Consider the following 17,644-nt stretch of genomic DNA (forward strand, 5'->3'; position numbering starts at 1 on the left):
TAAAGTCCCAAATATCTAAAAAAAACGCTGCTCCTATAACAACCTAACACAGCAAGGCAAAGCCTAACCGACCAGCGAAGTCGCACACAGCTTGTGACATTAAGTATCCTCTAGGAGGGCTCACACCAAGATGCTGGTATTAATAAGCAACATGCTCTGCGAATCAGTCCTCTGGCATGAAAATCTTTCCAAAGTAGAGAAGCTTTTTGCAGCTTAGCTGTGCCAAGCTAATTCAGTATGTCGACTAATATGACTGATAATGTCCAAATGCAGAGATGTACACCTGAAAAAAGAGAGTTTAACACACCTAACCTATATTACACTTCAACACACACACACACACAAAAAAGGAAACTTTGGTTTAATTCTCGATGACACTTGATAATATTACTATAAGCCCGGAAAGATCATCTATTCAATCCTCAACATGACAACACATCTCTCCACCTTGATAGAAGCATATTTAAATTTGATACATTTAAGTTGGATGCACCAAGCAACCCCACGTGAACTAGAAAGCTACTCAGTGAAAAGTTCACCACTCAGTCACACTCAGAATCCACAAATTAAGCTCCTCCAGCCATTTCCTTTAAGCCACTGGTCAAAAAATTGTCCTTCTTTGCCCCTCAAAAAGCAGAGGATGCTACTTTCTTTTAACAGGACAGAGAGTTAAGGACTTTGCCCATCCTCTATAATAAAACAATCAGTTCAAGAGTGAACATGAGTCAGAGAGCAAAAGTTCAGAGAGATGTGAGTCGCACTTCCCAAAAGACTACTCACTCACTAATAGAAGCAAGCAAGAAAAGGTGCTTGCAATCAAATACAGAACATGCTCAAAACAGAATGAGGAATGGGGGGGGAACCTAAACAACGCCTTCCCTCCTCCTTGCATTTACTGTCTTTACCATTAACTTGCATTAAGTTTAGAGGCCAAGAACACACACACTTTGCTGCAAAGAAACACAGCTTCAACTGAAAGAGTTAAGGGTGTCGCAGTCACAGAAACACACCTGTACTTCTCAAAGATCAAAGGTGAACCCGCCTCTGAAAAAGGAGATTTGAATCTTCATCTCCTGCTTTATAGGTCAGCGTAATAAAAACACAACTATTACAAGGTCACCAACACTGCCCTGGTCTTTACAATGCTTTAAGGGAAAGTGATGTGCTTTATAGTTCCAAAGATCAAAAACAAAACAAAGGCACCCTCGACTTACAGGATAAAAGCACCTGCCACCCAGAGAATCACTACTTTAAAACACATTTTTTTTGCCAATGTTTCCTCAGAATTCAAACAGAATTGGTTGTCTCTGCTTCACAGGAAAAGGTTCATTTTGGTATGCAAAGGACAAAAAAAATTATGCAACTCAGATTTCAGAAATGTGGTAGCATCGGAAGTTGAACAATTCAAAGCTGAGAACAGCCCTGCTTGGGCCGATGTGTAAGAATAACTGCAAGCGGGGAGGAGGGCTGAGATTATGAGCAACAGGCACGTCCTGCAGTGGCTCACAGGGGCCAGTGACACAATCACTTACGTCAGTGATATCTTTGAATTACTTTTGTGTATTTGTTATTACCTTAATAACTTCCAAACTTTCAATGCAGAAGTTATCTGTAATCTAAGAACTGTCTTTTTTCTTTTTTTGTCATCACTCATTTACATTGAAGAACTATAGAGATCAAAACAAAACAAGCCTTCAAACAGCTGTATCAGTATCAAGTCCTGAAGCTCACCAAGATTTGGGCTTTTAAAGCTCAAGTGACTAGAGCAAAGCTGTCAGTTCCAAATTGAATCCTAAAAGCAAAGAACAAGCTGCCTCCTGCCCACCTAAAGAGCAATGTGTAAGACATTATTTAATTTTGCCTTTAAAAGTATTCAAGAGTTTATACATGAATTTCAGTTATAAAAAAAAAAAAAAAAAAAAAAAAGGAAAGCTCTGAAATGTTAGGCTAAAGAAAAAAGTTCAAAATCTTTCTCCCATGTCAGATAAGGGAGAAGTCAAGTATGAAACGAGGTTTGCTAGCGTATTTGATTTAAAGCAAGCTTAACAAATGCCACTTGATAAATGAATTCATGAATAAGACATTCAGTCCTAACAGTCAGGAGGAATCAAGCTCCTGTAAGGATAGGCTCTTCGGGGTTTTGTTTGGTTTTCTAGTTCTCTGCTCTAGGAGCAGAATACCTAATACATGATATCGGACACAAACAAAAAATCATTAAAGAAAACAGATTTTTATATTCATAGTCTATCAAGAATGCAAAGGATTCTTTTCCAAATGCACCTAGTTTCTACATCAAATTTCAGATTCTTAACTTCTTGGAGTGTTTTCTTGTTTTCAGTGTGGCATTGTGCAGATACAGAGATCTGAAAGCAGCAGTAATTCCTCCATAAGCCTAAGAGATGCACAAGCTCACAGACCCCAAGCAGGTCGAATGAGCTGCCCTTCGGCAAAACCCCACAGCTTTCTCGGCCATCGTAAGCAGCTTTCCCCTTCAGCATAGCTGAAGAACAAAGCGAGTGATGCTGCAGAACAGTATAAGTTGATGACAGTGCTAAGCAGAGGCGCCCTTCAGCATTATATCCTTCAAGGAGTGTTTGCAGGGAGCGGATGGCAGTCAGCACCAGGTGAAGCCAGATGCACTCACAGTGCTTGGCCATCGGCTATCCCACCCCATTGCGTCTTGGGGCAGGCGGAGGAAGCTTCTGCGGTTACACTTTCTACATGTCCTACCCTCACTCCCAAGCCCTTGTGTCTGCTTTATCAACGAGTTCATCAAGGCAAGGAAATGACAAGTAAATACCTCCACTTTCGTGAGAGCGAAGCTTGCGTTTGCGACCAACTCCTCAGCCTCCCGAGTCTGGACAAAGTAACAAGTCACCTCAGTCAAATGAGGCAGCCCTCACCAAAGCCCATGCCAATACCATCGATAACCGGTCTAACACATAGCCAATTTCTACAACATTAACAATTTCCTATAACACCCCAGAATAGCAAACTAGGGACTACCGAGAGCATCACTTCAGCCCCCACTGCCCCGCAAGCGGCGCCGGCTCAGAGACGGGCACAACGCGCTCGCGTGAGGGAGCGTTTCGGTGTCACGGCGCAACTTGCGCTGCGCAAGGTAGCGGCCCAGAAACAACATCACACACTGGCAGGATAATTTCTTCCTGACCTTACATGTAAGGGAACTCCTGAAGCCTGAAGACCAACCTTACAGCTATTAGTCAAACTTTACATGTCCAGGGCCCCAAAAAGGTAAAGGATGAAAATGCAAATCCACAGGTTTCAAGGCTAGCAGAATCACCTCATGTCTTTTCTTCCCCCACTACTTTGAACAGAATAATTCGTTCTAAAGACCACAGAGATCCCACTTAAATAAATAAAGACTCGATCCTTCCAAGGACTCTCGAGGAGCAAATTTATCAAGTTAATGAGAACTCATTCCAATACCAGTCACCCTCACTGCTAGATGATTGAGTGATTTTAGGGTTGAATTTATTCAGCTTTTAGCCTATATATCCTGTTTTCCTCTTTTTAGACTGTAGCTACTGAAAGAAACAGTACAATAGGCAACCGCAAATGCTGAAAATACAACAGGTTTCATTTTCTCTTTGCTTTCAATCTAAAGCCTTTAAATGCAACTTCTTTGCTTCAGACAGCATGTACATATTATACGCAACCAGAAAAGCGCTACAGAATGCAAGAATGCAAAACCACTCCCCCCATAGAGAGTATTTTCTAAGCCATTCCAAACTCTTTTTAAATAAAGAAAAAAAAAAAAAAACCCAAAACACACAACACCCCCCCCAAACACGACTTTCTAGAACAACAAAACCTCCATACAGTCATTATCATCAGCAGATTCATAAACATTCTCTCTTGCTCTTTCCAGCAATAACAGTATTAGATGACAGGCAAAGAGATGAGTAATAAGCACCTATACAGTAATTTGAAAAAGTATCTAGTGGTCTAACAAGCACTGAATCCACCTGGAGTTCCTCAGAGCTTCGGCGGTGTCTCTTCCACAACTTCATACAGCTAGAAGTTATATTTTGCTCAAACACACTCATATTTTGTCTTAGATCAAAACATTTAATGGCTTAAAAGTACATAAAAGTACAGACCTACAAAGAATTAAATAACAAGAAAATTTATTCTACCCTTCTCCAAAGGAAAAAGGAGCTTAATATCATGGTTCATTGTTATGAGACCTCTGGCCAATGCAAATAGGATTTTTATGATACACCTGCAAGTTTTTCAATAATTTAGGTACTGCACACGCCTTCATTTCAGTAAAGATGTATAAACACTACTTTGAACTATGTTAACTTCATTCTGAAACAGCTACTCCAGAATATTGTGCCTTGACTTATTTTTATGTTGATCATTACACATGTTCTTATGTGCTTGCAAAAAGTATGTTCTCCCCTAAGTCCTAATTTGCTGATTTTCTTAGTTTTATTTATAGAGAAAAATTAAAGAGTAGATGATACCAGATTCTAAATACTGGGAATAGATTCCTGGTTTACTGAAGTAGGGACAGAATAATAAGTTAAATTAGGAGAGATTTAAATTAAGCTTTTTTTAAAGTCCAATTTCTAACCATTTGTCTGAATGACTAAGCTCCCTTCAAGCCAACTATAACCACATGAACCGGTCACAATGAGCTGCATGTCATTCACTTCTGACTAGGTAATTGTAATTACAGCGTTTGTATCACTACCGGTTAAACAGCACAACTAAAGCTGGATAAGTTGGCTTCATACCTTTGACTGTGCACTTAACTGCTTATGCCCTATCACATAAATCATCCTGAACACTGGAAAATTGAACAGCATGTGAACTACTCATGGATGGGTGAGTATATAATGATAAAATAACATTATTATGAAAGAGAACTTGCAGTTTTTTTTAAAAAAAAAAGTTTTAAAAAAAAAAAAAAAGAATCAGCACAACAAAACACTGAAGTTGTAACACAGACAGCCATTTTCACTGCTTTCAAGACTACAAAAGGCTGGTGAGCCTCAGGAAACCTATCTCAGCCCAGCACTGAGCACAATAACAGCTGCTCACCAAAAGGCCCGTGCTCCCAGACGGGAAGCCAGCCTGGCTCTCAGGCTGACTTTCTGCCTGCGTCCTAACAAGCGACCGCTCACTGGAAATGCAGACGACCCTCTCTTACGAGCCAGGGAGTGCCAGGCAAGAAGCTCGGGGAAAGAATCGCTAGTCAGCAGGTTTCCTTTCCAGCTAGATCCTACTGCAGTTACGTAGCCAGCTGGTCTGTTCCTTTTCCAGTGCCCCATAAGGAAGGGAAATGGATCGTATTTCCAGTGGAGGGCAGGAGGAACCACCACAGCCAAGACAGTAAACGTGCACAAAGCTGTGAAGACCACATGCAAAAAGCAATTCCCTTTCAACTCTGTTCAAAGAGGAACACATTCATTCTTTTCTTTATTAAAGTCTGTAACTACCATCTCTACAAAAGAAGCCAACTTGCTAAGTTTTTGTTATCTGTTCAGACACTAGACAGATGAAATAAAAACATTCCTAATGATGCGTTTTAACCATCACATAAAACCAAAAAGTAAATACTTTAAACAGGAGAAAGGGTAGAATTTTCATTAAAAATACCATTCTGCTCTACTGATTATAAACTTTTATGGCTTTAAGGAATACGCACTCAAGTAAGTTAATACACACAGGCATATGATCAAGTTAATGCAAGATAAACAGAGACTTACAGTGGATCACTTGCACTGTGACACCAAAGCACACAACCCATACTTCAGTGCATACGTGTGTAGGGGGAAAGAAGGTTCAATTTATATTTAAACACACAACAGGAGGCACTTGAGTTTATGCACTTCTCCCAATTTTTCTGTCTTTAGAAAGAAGATGAGCTGCAAGCCAATGTTCTTTACACCGCAAGACTCTTTCTTAGAAAAATAAAGATACTCATCACATTACACACAATTCATCCACTCATCTCTTTCCCCCTTAGTTAAGGCTTTTTTTTTTCTCCACTCTTTCTCTTAGTAATGTAGTTATCAATTCAGATTTAAAACATGAGCCACAAAACAGAAAGTGACAACATAATTATGATTCACAACGTAGGCCATGGACCACAGAGAGCGAGGCTAGAGCTGAGTTCAAGAAGAGATGCAGATTGTCGCTGTTCACACCCTTGGTTCACTTTTCCTGAAGAAGATGCAGCTGCATAAAGGTTTGCTTTAAAGGGAGAACAGAAGTTTCCCCTGACCAGATGCACTGCCTAGCTTTCTTGCAAGGGTGCCTCTGCTATAGGAAGAGAGCTAGAAACAAGAGGGAACACGCACTCGCGGCTTCACGTGCTGCTGTAAGACACACTGCGCCCAAATTGTTCCCGGGGACATCCGAGCTGCCAGACTTTCACACTGCTTCGTTATTTATTTATAAGAGAAAAACTACTTTGCATAGAATTTCTACCATTTAATAGAAAAAAAAATACTGCAAATTATTGCAATACCATTCTTTTCAGATGCTTCTTCTATAGCAGCCTATATTCCTACCGCAGAGGAAATTTCATTTTCACTCACTTCAGTTACAGCAACTTTTACTTTAACCTGTCTTCTGAGAATAAATTATTTGTCATTTACCAAAACAGTCAATCTCCAATGACAGCACTAAATCCCATAAAGCTTCCTTTCTTAATCAAAAGCTACCTGAAAAGATGCAGATGCTTTAAAATACTTACTAAAAACATCTTCATCAAGTTGGTGCTTCACTTTCAAACTTTTCAATACTTTTCCTCCACAAATATTTAACTGCTCCAAAGTGCTTCTCAAGAAATTGTATATGATTTTTTTTTCATGAAGATATCTTGAAAGGACAGAAGAACACTTAATTAGAAAGATGAACAAAAAGGATGAACTATTCTCAGCATATCTCAAGGGGAAAAAAGGATGATACTCTTTTGAAATTAAAGAAACAATACTTTTTTTAAACACTGACGGAAACTTTTCCTAAATCATTAAAAGTGAGAGAAAAAGTCAGAGAGAAGTAAAAGGGGGAAAACCTAACATCTGAGAACAGCCTCTTCTCTCCAGTTTTGGGCCATGCAAATTGATGGTGGCTTTTTAGTCTTTTTAATGGTGGTAAATTTACATGCTAAGTTAGCATTCATGCCTCTAAGTCTGTGCAAGCTCAGCAGAGAAGGATATAAAATTAATTTGAATTAGATAATTCTTCCTGCAGTGAAAAAGGGGAAAAGCTACTTCAGGATACGTTTAGTCTTCATCCCATTTTCTTACTGGCTTCAAGTTCTCAAATTTTAGACCAGAAACTTTCAATTGTTGCTATAAGCTTCACTGTTCACATAACACTGCAAATTTATTTTTGCGCAAAGAATTTGGATCTATTGAAATTTTAATCTTTTCAGCATACAAGAACAACTAATATTTAGTTTACGAGAAATGACAGCCAGTTTATAGCTTCTGCAGCTGCCAGAGAACAAAGCATTAACTGGTAATAATTCTCACCATTAATGTCAGCCTCCCAAGCTTGCACTCTGATGAAGTTAGATGCAGAACAGAGCTAGGAAACTCACTTATTCAAAAAAGGGATCGTGCCCGCACAGTGCAAAGAGCAGTGCAGAAGAGAATCCAGGTTGATTAACAACCACAGTAAAACTATACAAAGATCAAGAACTGTTCTTGGGTCTCTAGAAAGGAGAAAGGAGGATGGGATTTTCAAGAAAAAGAAAACAGGACATGAAGCAGCTCACAGCGCCATACTGAAACATCTCAACATTTAAATAGTGCCCATCTGGCAGTAGGAATGCGATCAGATAAAAGTTATAGCTCTGCTTTTAACCCCCTGCTCCAAACTGCTACAAAAATGCTCCGTGACACCTAAAACAACCAGCACTAACAATGCAACAAGAGTCTATTGAGCAATAGGATTTTGCCCCCTCACCCTTGTCCAACACTTATTTTGCAGGATCACTTCCCAGACTGGAACCGCATCCATTTGTAGAACACCACTGGTCATGAATAGTACTTTCTTTTTGCTGAATGACGCGTGCAAGTTGTCTAAATGACAAGTGGAAGAAAGTCTCATCAAGCAGGAGGAGCACAGCCTCTCCACCCTGTCTGTGCTCATGTGGCTACTCGAAGGTCTGCTCAAAGGAAACTGCTTTTAGTCTGGAGGACATGGAAAAGAATAGCAAGATAAAGCTTTTCCATCTACAATGCAAAGCTTGAAAATCTAAACACAAACCAAGAAAAGGTTGGAAAAGGCCTTAATAATAATGCTGAGGCATTAACATTACCTATTAATTGTTTCGCAAAACAGCTTGATGAGTTGTAATGTGGGAACCCAGGCCAAGAGGAAAAAGCAGGCGGCAATGCCCGATAAAGCCAGGAGATTAAAAAAAAAAAAAAAAAAAAAAAAAAAAAAGAAGAGACAGGACAACTGCAGCAAGTTTTAAAAAAGATAAAAGACAAAGTGAGAGGAATGAAAATAAGAGAATCCTAGTCTTTGAAAAGAAAAGAAATCATTAATAAGAAATTAAAGGAGCAAGTAAGAATTTGGAAATGAAAAGCTGGAGTGTGTTAAACTGAAGAAATTCAGTTCACTACTCAAAATACCTGGGAAGCAGTTACCCCTTCAGAGTAAGCACACAATCTCCTCTGGTCAGACTCTTTCAGAAACTGCAGTGATGATCTGGCCTGGCACCCTGCATAACACAAATCACTGAATCTCACCAGGTAATTCTAAGTTCTTAGGCTAAGGCACATAGCACCATTTCAGGAGACATCTAATTCTACTTGAAAGATGTCAAGTACCAGAGATCTCCACATCACGAAGTTGCTCCAAGAGATAATCACCTTCACTCAGAAATATCCCTTCTTTTCAGGTTGGCAGGCCTAGCACCAGTTCTCAACTTAAACATGCATACCTTTGCTAGATTAAGCAGTCCCTTCATCATTAGATTTTCTTTTTTTCTGACATAGGTACTTTTAAAACATGATTAAATCAACCCTTATTTCTGCATCTCATTTCTGAGTTCCTTCCTCTAATGTCTCTTCCCCTAGGAAATTCAATTTAATCAAAGGAAGAATTCATGGAAGTCATCGAGAACTAGAACTCTGATCAAATTTTCCCCAATGAACTCAAAATTTATTTCAGCCTGCCTCCACCAGATAATGATATTCAGTACTACTAATTGAAGAGTAACTTCATCTGTAAAGATCCAATCTGTTGTTGAAAAAGATCTGTCAGCCTCAAACGTAACCAGGTTTCCCCAAAAGCAAGATCATCATCATTTTGCAAGACAAAGTAAGGCAGAGCTATTTGGGCAAATCAAGAGCTGGTTAAGCCACAGGAAAGGCAGCTAACAAGCTATGTGCAAAACTGCTTTCACCCCCACACCCCGCAGTGCTGCTTTTTCCCTCTCTGCGCGTCTTCCATCCCACACGTAGCAACAGCAGTGCAGAGGGCAAGAGCAGCCTCCGGGCTCCCTGTCACCTCCGACAGGGCTGAGCAGCAGCACAGTCAGAGCAAGGGGCTCCCTCAATGCTGGTAACTGCTGGTACCTCTAGGCTGCCGTTGGTGGCTCCACAGATAGTGGCTGCAGACAGTCAAGAACACCAAGCAAATGTCTAAAAAGGAAATGGATTCCAGGATGACCAAGCAATCCACGTCCCTTGGTGGAAGAAAGAAACAGCCAAACTTGGCAACACTCCCTGTGCAGACCTCTCAGATAGAAGAGAGCACGGATCATTTGTTAAGTATTATCTTAATATACTTTTAAATTAGTATATTAACATGACAACCATGATCCAATTTACTGTCATATTGCCAGCAGCTGACAAAAATGGGAACCATAGGCTATTATTTTTCTTCATATTGCTGGTGGGATACTAATATTCCTGCTGGAACAAATTTACCAAGAAAAATAAAAGCAAGAGGAGAAACAAACCCTACGTTATTAGCTTCCATAATTGCATACTCTGATGTTGGTTAAGTTATATCTGAATTACTATAGAACTGATTTCACCACAGACTTATGTGGCGATCCAGAATTCTGCTCTCTTACAGATATTCCTATCAGCTGCAATCTGTTTTTTGCCCTTGAGCACATTGACTGCTCTCCAAAGTATGGTGCACTCCAGATCCAGATCAACAACCACGATACTAAGCAGGACATGTCCCAGGATAGAGCCCTGAGTAGCTCCACCTCCAGGAAGGAACACGAACCATCACTGGGAATAAACCAAAACCAAATATCCTGCACTTACAAGTTACCTGGACAATTTTTATTATCTACAAATTCTACCTGCAACGATTTGCACAGTATTTTGATGCAAACTTCCATATCATAAATTGGTATTTTTCTGTCTTGCTGGATGTTTTCATATTTCATTATTTACAAGCTTTAGATAAACAGCTTTTAAATCAATTTAACCTATAACATCAAAAAAACTGGGGACTCAGAACTCCCCTAATGGCAGCAAAAGCCATAAAAAATAGCCCATTTCTTCACACCGTCTCACATTCTCTCTTCTATCTCTCTTTATCACATTTAATTTGAGCCAGAAATTTTCAATATGCAACTTATCTGTTACAAATATAAAGATATTTTGTAAGTCAGTCGCATAAAGCCATGCTGAAATCATCCAATTTCACACTGAGGGAGAGACTACCTGAAGATGTTTCCAGCAGAGCCAGCGTGTAAGGAAAGGAGAAAGCTTTGAAACCTTCTAAAAGCTGAAATATATGTTTTAAAACTTTGCCTTTGGGAGATTCTCACCTATTTTTTTTCCGTTTGCCTGCACCCTCCCCTATTATCTTCAAATCTATATATTTAAAAAGGTTAAAAAACAGTGGGTACATAGAAGATTCCATGGAAACTTAAGATTTTTCAAATGATTTTTATCAGCACTTTTATCCTTCTCATACTTGTTTATAACTTTGTCCCCTATTCTAGTACTGCTCCCTCAAAGAATGATTTAATCTGTTTAATGCCATTGTTATCTGTCCCTTCTTGATTTAAATAACTTTTTAAATAAAGACTTGATTTTTTAAAGTTTAAATAACCTTTTAAAAAGTCTATGCATGTTCTATTACATACCAAAACTAAGTCCAAGGCAGGTTCAGGCATCCAACCAAAAGGAATACTCAAAGAGCTTTAAGGCCCATTATAATTGTGAAGACAGATAATTTTATGAAGAAAATGTAATTGATACATTGGTCAAATAATTTCATCTTTAAAAACAGAAGCACAGTGTATTACTGAGCTAGAGCTACTTCAAACAGCATTTTGTAATTTCATATAGCACATGGAGAGAAAAAAAGTCATAGGTACACAGCTTCATTTCCTGTATACAGCCTTCTATTAAATTTCATCCAGGTACCCTCAAAGTCATCTCAACAGCTATAGGAGAACTCGAGATGTCCAGCTGTTAATCATCTGAGAACATGTCAGGCAGTAAGAGAGAGGGGTATTAAAAGCACCTCTATGATTCTCTTAGTGAGAAGATAGATCTGGTAAGCCGAGCAGAAAAATCTCACCTCAGTTTTGCATCTTAAAATTTCATATTTCAGCGTTTTTGATTCTTAACACCAACAATTTTATTTTTCCAAAAACAGAAAGGCTTTTAAAGTAACTTTACTGTAAACTAGAATTTGGGCACAACCACAGGAACAAATGGAATCACTTGCTTCTCTAGCAAGTATCCAGTGTGTTAACCTTTCGAAATTGCAAAACCCCGCAGGTTGGAGCAGACCCTTAGAGGCCACCCAGCCAGAACCTCCTGGACAAAAGTAGATCCATGCACAACAGGTTGCTCAAGGCCCCGTGCAGTCCAGTTGAGTACTTTATTACCGTGAATTATCATTAATTATTCCCCAAACTGTCCTTAAATAAAGAAATCTCAGTTGATAGTTCACAGTATATCCAGTCACTTTCATGCTATACAGCCTGAGAAAAGTCAGAGGCTCCATAGAAGAGGGCAGATAACAGGGGAGGAAAAAAAAAAAAAAAAAAAAAAAAAGGTATCTTTATTGACTTTCATTTGCTGAACCCACAAACATGAACAAACCAAACTAGTTCTAGCTTGTACCTCAGTCACAGAACTCATACTGCTGGATATGCACAAACTGCAATGTCATTCATTTACTTTCAAATTCCCAGGTGATTTATCAAGTTTACAGTTTGAAAGATTATTTATACTTGTGAAATCAAGAGATACCACCGATGGATCATATTAAGCTTAGTTTTAAGCAGAACAGAGCCGGCTAGGTAATTGGCAAATGTCCAAGCTTACTGCAAACTGCTGAAATCTCAGCACATGCAAATGTAACCAATACAGCAGTATTGGCAATTAGTCACAATGAGAACAGCTGAAAAAGAAATGCCTAAAGAAATGCCTATAGCCTTCTGCAAAGTAACGTTCTGCCCGTAAAGCCCGCCAGGGTCTCAACTTCCTGCCCATGCATTATAGTTTCTCCTTATATTTAAACTCAAAGCACAAAGATCCTGCAAACAAGTACTTTTATCCAAGCATGTGGTTAATATTTATCACTCTTGAGAGCAGAAAGACATAGTACAACCTAATCAACTCTCCCATACGTAGTTTCAAGAACACAGCAAAAGAGCAGTCAACTTTTATTCTCACTGCATTTTACACAAATTGTTCAAGATTTGAATGTGTTACTTCAGCTGTTCGAGTGTTTTCAGTTTAACTGAGTTATTCTTTTTGATCCTGTTTTGATTTATGTCAGGGTCAAAACAATAGCAATAAATTTAATAGCAGCATGCTTTACATTAGTTTTGACAGTAGGATATGAGAAAGGGGCAGTAAAAGTGAAGAGATTTTTATAACGTTATTTTAAGCCTATAATCTTTTCCCTACATCACCTTCCCATCATTAGTTTGTTTTTGATACTCTTAGGAAGTAGCCTGGACTGCCACTTCAGATCTTGGCAAAACGCAAAAATAAAGAGTGACTTGCATGAGGTTAGAGTGAAGGGCAAAAATAGAACCAGATCTCCAGCTTCCCAGTGCACTGTTCTAAGGATGATACCACCCTCCAACTCTTCCCGATTCCTGCAGCTACTACTTACGCTCAGCAAATGTTTTATTTTCCAGGATGTTAGTAGAGAATCTGATAAACTTCCAAAAAAATATTAATCATTACCTACTAAACCTATCACATCTGGATGTTAAAAAGAAGCTTTTCCCTAGATTCAGCATATGTTGCAACTTGACAGGTGAGGGCCAGAGCCTAGCCTAGAAGAGTCTGCTCTGTCTGCACAAGCCTTGGATATGGGACCTATTGAAACAGTCTCAATCGGACTTTAGTCAGCTGCCCAAGTCAAAAGCAGCAGCATTTAGAAAATTGCTGTTGTTCAACATGAAGAACATTCTTCAGAAGTTATACACAGAGCATGAAGAGAACAAAAGAAACAATTTTTGGGGGTAAAAAGATATGCCAATAACTATATAATTTTTTCCACATCCATTAGGTCAAGGAGATGAATCTAAACCAAACATGTTCTGATTTCAACTTAAATATATTCCTGACAGACATTTGTCTTCAAAACGTAATACTGACCATAGGGACTTCTGACACTACGCCTTCCTTCACCCAGAAACCTAGAATGCTGGTGTCCAAAAATTCCTCAAGAACAAACAGAAAGTTGTCCTCCATCCACGTGGGAATACAGACGTGACAATTATGCTAAGAAAGGACATGCCTACAAACAGCCCGCAAACCATGTGTATTTGCAAAGGAAACTCTTGCATTATATTTTTGCCCCTCTTAGATGGCAAGAGGCTTTTTGAGAGTGAACACACAGTTTTCTTCCTGTTATTTACCTCCTTCGTCACAGGTTCACTGACTTCGAGTCAAACGATTTAAAAACTTTCAGTCTTACTCATTCCTCAGCAATACAGGTACTCTAAGGACCCAGCTTGGGGGACAGGAAGAAGACACATCAGTGTTTAATCTGAAATTAATGCTTAAGCTTTTTTTTGACAGTCTCCATACAGTTTTCTCTGCTTCCATGTTTGTTACAAAATGAGACACTTCAAGTTCTATTTCTCTAGCCAGATACAGTACACACCAATATCACTTTTACCCCCAAGCAGGTGGGGAGGAGAGTAACGGGAAAAATTTTTACTGAGAAGTATAAGACTGGAGCCCAGAAGCAGTCACAAGAATCGTTTCTCTCCGTATGTGCTCCATAAACAACTCCTGCTTGCCCCTCCAAAGCAGCATGGAGTAAGATTTACCTTGCATTTTTTCCCCACATACCTGCAAGGTGGGAAGAAACCAGTGCCCTTCACCCTTGTTTTTCACTTTCCTGGGAGACATTTGCTCCTTTCACACAGATGAGTGTCCTGAGCATTTTCTGAAGACGCTGCACTGGGTCCCACCACGGTCACCTGAGGCTCGGCACTAAGGAAAGAGGACAAGAGCTGTGCAGACCGCTATTCCCTCTGTACAGCTTCCTTCTTGCAGCTAGGGTGAAGCGCCTATGTCCACACCAGGGATGGAAAGGATACTCCTAACTACATCCTTACTCCCAGAACTTCTGTTATGATGCTTTACTGTGTCTGACTTGACTACATCTGGTAGAAGCCAAGGTGCTGCAGGACAGGGCCAGAAATGCCCCCCTTTCTTCCTAGCTACCATTTCACTTGGAGCTCCTATGCTGCTCTAAAGGCACACCATCCAAACCAGTCCCGCCTTCCTATGCCCATCTTTTATCCCTTGCAGAATGGCACTTAGATTGTAATTAAGATCAATGGCACCTCAGAAGCCACTATGTGAAGAGTTTTGCTGTAAAACTTCACTGTCTTTTTACTCAGGGCTATACGCAGGCATTGCACTCAACCAAAGGAGGACTCCAAGACAACAGTTTTCAGCTTGTGATCCTCAGATGGCAAGGAATTCTTCTAGACCACGAAAGAAAAAATAAAACACAAACAGTCAAAGCAAGACTTATTCATAAGCTCAAAGGTACTACTCTAGGTCTCTACCCAAACAACTGAAAACTGGGGGGGGGGAGTGAAGAGTGCCACAAGTGAGAGGATACTGAAAGAAATCTGTGTTCATATGGGAATCAAATCCACTTTGTGAAAATGATAGAGATGTGTTTAAGATGAAATTTGAAGGAATAAACTGCATCAATAAAGGAAATGCTATCAGTATAAACCATGCCATTTTTCCCAAAGGGCTTCAATCACATCCATCCACACTATGTGAGTCCAAAATTGCCTTTGTTTGTCTAGGAATGCTCAGAGTGCAGAGGAAAGGCAGCACCTTATCTATAAATCAACAAAGCCAGGCCACGGTAGGACATGAATCAGTTCCAACATATTGGTATATGACATCATTGACAAATTGCACATAAGCCTCCAAGCTATTACAAACACGAACACATCAAAATCTGACTTAAAAATACCTATTTATTAAGTGTTTTCATTCAAGCACCAGCACAAGGCACCAGAGACTGAACCGACAGACTTACAAATTCCCATCACTCCAAGAACACCGATTCGTCTTGATAATGTTTTTAAAGGTCAGTGTTAAATTCTCTGAAGACAACATGAACAAGAGCGATTGTTACTCAGAACTGTCTGTTTTTATTATCGACTTAATGCCAACAGATTTGTAGAAACAAGTTGCTAGACAGTTACTCAAGTGGAACAATGAAAAACTGAAAGACTTGTCTACCTTTACTTGGGTATGTGTCCTTTGGATCCATTTCTGCCCTCACCTCTGGTCTAGAAACACGACCTCTACCTCCTCTCCGCGCCTGTATCTGCTGCCCTTCCTATTTATTCTACATTTACTCATTTCATGCACTCAGGCCCCATCCGAGCCGATACATCTCCACCCCCTTCAAACACACCGCGCTGCGACGCGGCGCCTTGCTTGGAAAATAAACTCCGGAGGCGGCTGGGCTCAGCCCGCTGCTCCGACACGGCGGTACCTGCCGCTGGGCCCCGCTGCCAGCCGCGCCGTGAGTCTGCACCGCGGGGCCGCCCGCAGGCCCCGCTCGGCAGCGCCGCGGGGGCCCCCGGCGCGGGGCTCTTCTGCCGCGGGGACAAGGAGCTGCGGGCGCCGCCGACCCCGGGGGCCGCTGCCAGGGCGCCGGGGCGCGCGCGTCCCCCCTAGCCGCGAAGGCTCGGCCGGGCCTCCGGCTGCACGAGCTGCCGCGGCGGCGCCGGCGCGGCCGAGGGAGGGAGCGGCTCTCGCCGCCGCCTCGGCTCCATCCCCGCCGCGGCCGGGCGGGCCCGAGCGCCAGCGACCAGCCACCACCGAAGGGCCCCGCGCCCGCGAGCGCAACGGCCGCGAGCCCCGGCAGGGAGGTAAAGGCTGGCCGGGAAACGCGGCTCTCACCTTCCTTCTCGGCCTGCGCCGCGTGCAGCAGCAGTGCGAGCGTGAGGCGCAGCGCCGCGGCGCTCCACGCAGCCCCGCCGGTCGCGCGGGCCGCTCCCGACGCCGCCGCCTCCCGCCGCGCCGCCATCGCGCTGCCGCCGCCGCCGCCGCCGCCGCCGCTGCTGCTGCTGCCGCTGCGGCCCCGCCGTCTCCGCCTCCTCCTCGGGCCCGGCCCGGCGCGCGCGGGGCACCTCGGCGCGGGGCGGCGCCTCACGCGGCCCTCGCGCACTCACGGCACCAGAGGGGCGGGGCGGCGGCGGGCGCGCGCGTGCGGGGACGTCACGGCGGCGGGGGCGCGCGCGCGCGGCGCGTACCTGACCGCGCGGCGCCCCGCCCCCGGCCTCGGCGAGGGGCGGCGACCATCTTGAGTACGGGCAAGCCGCCCCCCTCCCCCACCGGGGAGAAGGTTCGCAGTGCAGCTTTTTATCATTATTTCTTTTAAAATAGCCTGACTTTGCGTCTTGCGCAGGCTCCAGCTATTGGCGGCGGGGTCATCTCGCCCCTCGCGTTACTTCTCTGTTCTCCCCCCCTTCCTTTCCAGGCTTGGCGTTGCTCTCTTTGTTTCCCTTGCCCTCTTTCAAGATGGCGGCGCGGGTGACACGCCGCTCGCTGGCCGCGGCGGGCGGGCTGCCCGGGGTCCCTGGCAGCCGTTGGGCCGCTGCCGCGGGGACGGGGACAGCTTTCCAGGAGGGACGTTTCCCCTCGGCTTTTGTGTCGTTGGCCCTTCCCTCTCCCAGCTGTGGGAGGACTGGAAAGAGTTTTGATCCCGCATACACACTATTTTTATGTTTTAAGAGTTAAAAAGTGTCACGCAGCATCCTCTAATCATTCCCTTGGTTGCCAGATCGTTGCCGAAACGCTGAGCCTTAACTTTGTGAGCACCCCAGTGGCACATTAGGTTCGTGGAGCAGGACAGGCGCGGAGCCTCATGGGGAAAAGTGGCCCCGGCGTGGCTGCAGTGGCACCGGTGAGGAACATCTACTGTGACTCTTATGTGGGCCTCATACGCGCTGTCCAGAGCATCCCAAAGATACCCAGAGGTCCTCTAGGTTATTGTGCTGCTGCATTAGGGCAAGTGCGCCATATGGGTTTATTTCCAAGGGGAAAATGGAAAATTGGGTCAAAGCCCTCCCCAGCAGCAGTGCTCATTTCCAGGAGACACATTGCGCAAAACATCAAGGCTTTAGTGTTAAACCCTTGTCTCTTGACCT

At 42.6% G+C, this 17,644-nt stretch overlaps 1 protein-coding gene across 1 annotated transcript in view; it reads right to left on the reverse strand.

Moving 5' to 3' along the window:
- The window catches only part of TMEM131 (transmembrane protein 131), a 92,675-nt gene extending 76,215 nt beyond the window's left edge, over positions 1-16,460 (reverse strand). The window contains 1 exon segment of the mRNA XM_088521345.1: positions 16,395-16,460. The gene's annotated coding sequence lies outside the window, so the exon portion shown is untranslated.
- Positions 16,461-17,644: the final 1,184 nt, after the last annotated feature.

Source organism: Tinamus guttatus, unplaced genomic scaffold (genome assembly GCF_059628265.1).
Source record: "Tinamus guttatus ecotype Peru unplaced genomic scaffold, ASM5962826v1 Tinamus_guttatus_pri_ptg000002l, whole genome shotgun sequence".
In the NCBI taxonomy this organism is placed as follows: Eukaryota; Metazoa; Chordata; class Aves; order Tinamiformes; family Tinamidae; genus Tinamus; species Tinamus guttatus.